The sequence below is a fragment of the Culex pipiens genome, chromosome 2 (genome assembly GCF_016801865.2).
Source record: "Culex pipiens pallens isolate TS chromosome 2, TS_CPP_V2, whole genome shotgun sequence".
Lineage (NCBI taxonomy): Eukaryota > Metazoa > Arthropoda > Insecta > Diptera > Culicidae > Culex > Culex pipiens.
In genome coordinates, this window is record NC_068938.1 from 145585245 (window position 1) to 145588703 (window position 3459).

Below are 3459 nucleotides of genomic sequence, written 5' to 3' on the forward strand. Positions count from 1 at the left end.
AATCATAATTTTCCCAAAAGAAGTTTCAAGTTCAATGCCCAAACTTTCAATAACTTTTAACTTAAAGTCACGTAACGTACTATAAGTCATACTACGGTGGATAACTATTGCAACTCCACCGCCATTTCGATTCATTCTGTTATTGGTTATAACTTTATAATCTGGATCACTTTTCAAATAAGTGCCAGTTTTTAAAAATGTTTCGGTTATAACAGCAACATGCACGTTATGAACTCGTAAAAAGTTGAAAAATTCATTTTCTTTCGCTTTTAAAGAGCGAGCATTAAAATTCATAATATTGATGGAATTACTTAGATCCATGATTAAACTTCAGGGTAAGAACAACATCATTCGCAAATTTTAATCCAATCTGGATAGCTTCCATCATGGATGTAGCATTACTCATTGTTTGAATCAAACCAAACAGTGAGTTTTGCAAAAAAGTCATTTTTTCAAACGTAACATCGCCGAGATCAGAAGATCCCAAAGCGTTGCCAGCAGAAACATTTTCAAATGAAATTTGAGGTACCTGCCCAATTTGAAGATTGGTAGAGGATTTAAAATTCGTGGATGAACCCGAACCCGAAACGACGTTGGCATAAGAAATACCATTAGTGTTACCTAACTTTTCCACGGTAGGGGTATTTCTAGCATTGTTCGAGTGAGACAGCACGAACGTTTGATTTAAAGATGCAGGTACAACCTGACTTTGAGAAAATTTCGGTTTGGATTTCGGCTGATGCCTAGCACGAGAATCCAAAACCTTTTTTCTGATGGGGCAATCCCAGAAATTTGATTTGTGATTTCCACCACAATTTGCACATTTAAATTGGGTGACTTCTTTCACGGGACAATTGTCCTTGTCGTGAGAAGAATCCCCGCAAACCATGCATTTTGGAACCATGGCGCAATGATCAGTACCGTGACCGAATGCCTGGCAGCGCCGGCACTGGGTCAGATTCTGGCCATTACCGCCATGTTTCTTAAAATGCTCCCACTTTACCCGTACATGGAACAAAAACTGAACTTTGTCCAAAAGTTTCAAATTGTTGATTTCATTTCTATTGAAATGAATCAGATAAAATTGTGAAGTCAAACCAAAGCGAGAAATATTCCCGTTTGATTTTTTCTTCATTGGTATTACTTGGGATGGGGCAAAGCCAAGCAACACCTTAAGTTCGTTTTTGATCTCATCCACCGACAAGTCGTTGGAGAGACCTTTCAGGACCGCCTTGAATGGACGAGCATTCTTGGTCTCATACGTGTAGAAATTGTGTTTGTGGTTTTTCAAATAACCAACAAAAGTTTGGTGATCTTGTAAAGATTCCGTCAACAAGCGACATTCTCCTCTTCGACCAAGCTGGAACGAAACCTTCAAATTGCAAGTTTCCTTGCAATTCTTCAGTTGCGTTCGAAAGCTGGCCAAATCGGAGACGGAAGTCACTACAATTGGCGGAGCCTTTACTCGTTTCTCGACGGCAGAAGGCTCAGTACGAGGAGAAGGATCCTTGTCAACAGTTTCGGATAAAACACCGAAACTATTTGCCAATGGGATTGGAGGATTGACCTCACTTTCAGAATCAGAATCAGACCTCGGATGAGGCTGTTTTCTTTTTCTGTTTCCGTTAGCCGATTTAGCGTTCAAACGCTTCACCGACGTAACGACCAAATCTTCAGAAGATTTGCGTTTACCTTTGTTTTGACGCATTTTGCAATCAAAGTTCTCTTAAAAAGATGGCTTCGTTTGTTAAATACAACAAAATTTCAGATGGGGTTAGTCTTGAAAAGACTGTTTAGAATTTTGGAAAGTAACTCAGGTAGTCTTTAAAAAGACTGTGAATTTTGTTTGAAATAACTCTGAGCTTAGGTAGTAAAAAATACCGCAGCTCTAGTGTCCGTTCACCTCGAAGGTTCGCAAGACACTGATTTATTTCACTTTGTTTACACACATTGCCCATCTACAAAATGTGACAGGTCATATTTCGACGTGTGACGATACACTTGCTAGTGTAGTAGTGAAAAAGATATTCCGCCGAATAATCAAGATGATGATTTTTTTAGATTCCTTTTACCGATCTTTCGTGCGCGAGAGAGAAGAGCCATACTCCCTTCGGTTTTTTTCTCTTGATGAACGTCCAATGATTTGGATGATGATTATTCCATCGCTGATTGTCAGTAAAGGAATGATTTCAGTTACAAGGAACTGAACTGAACTGAATATTACCAATTGGCCATATCAATTTCCCAAAAGTTATAAAAATGCCAGATATTACTCGATTGTTACTTGGTCAGATATACTCGATTGTTACTTGGTTAAACCAAGTTGGTTTTATTTGGTCAAATCCTTGATGTCTGTTAGTCAAAAGACCGGAAATGAATGTTCCTTTCTTTTTAAGCATTTTGAAACAAAATTCAACAGCTGTTTGGTTTTTTTTTTTTTGTTTAATTTCTATAAATTATAATGTTTTACAATTAACATAATGATAAGAGGTCTTAAACTCTGATCACCCTATATTAACAAATTATTCTTCAGTCACTGCAGCCGATGTCAAATACATTAATTCCCGCACAACCACCACAAGCTATCACTTTGTCACCACAACTCGTTACCAGAAGAGGCTAACTGAATTAGGGGGAGAGGGGGTAATATGCACCCCCTAAGGGAAAACTGTGATTTCTCAACCATTACAGCATTACTGTGGAAGAATTTTGTTTGATGTTCTAAAACAACTATTATTCTTCGTCATCCATGTGAAAAAAGTCTTAAAAAACCTCAAAATTGTTCGAAAATATAAAATTTCTAAAAACATTTTTGATTCATTTCAAACAACCATGCGGGGCAATATGCACCGCAACATTGGGGCAAAATGCACTACAACATCGGGGCAAAATGCACCACAACATGGGGCAAAATGCACCGGGTAAAATCAGTTTTCACTAGTCACCACTAGATGACACCGCTGTTTTTACTAAGGAGCTTCACAGTGGTGCATTTTGCCCCGATCACGCTTTTTGCAGAAAATTTAATGAAAAATGCATTTTTTGATGTTTTTGGACTCATCTATCTACAGAATAATGAAGATTATGGCAAAAACTATTTACCTCAACACATACAATATCAATAAATGCTTTTAATATTGTCCAAAAATCATAATGAAAGTGCAAAGAAAATTAGATGAAAACACAACATTTTAAAGTTTTGCAAATAACTTGAGCTGTTTTTATACTGCGATGCTCAAATTTTTCCAGCATGGTTTAGCAATGTTAAACTTCCAATTTCTATGATTTTTCCCCGGAAAATTCTTCCAAATACCGAGAAAAGCAGGGGGTGCCTTTTGCCCCGGGGGTGCATATTACCCCCTCTCCCCCTAAAAATAAATAAACACAGTGCGGTGCGGTTAACTCTGCCATCCAAAACTATTCAATTAAAAAACCCCCACGAAACCCTAGGTATTTTCA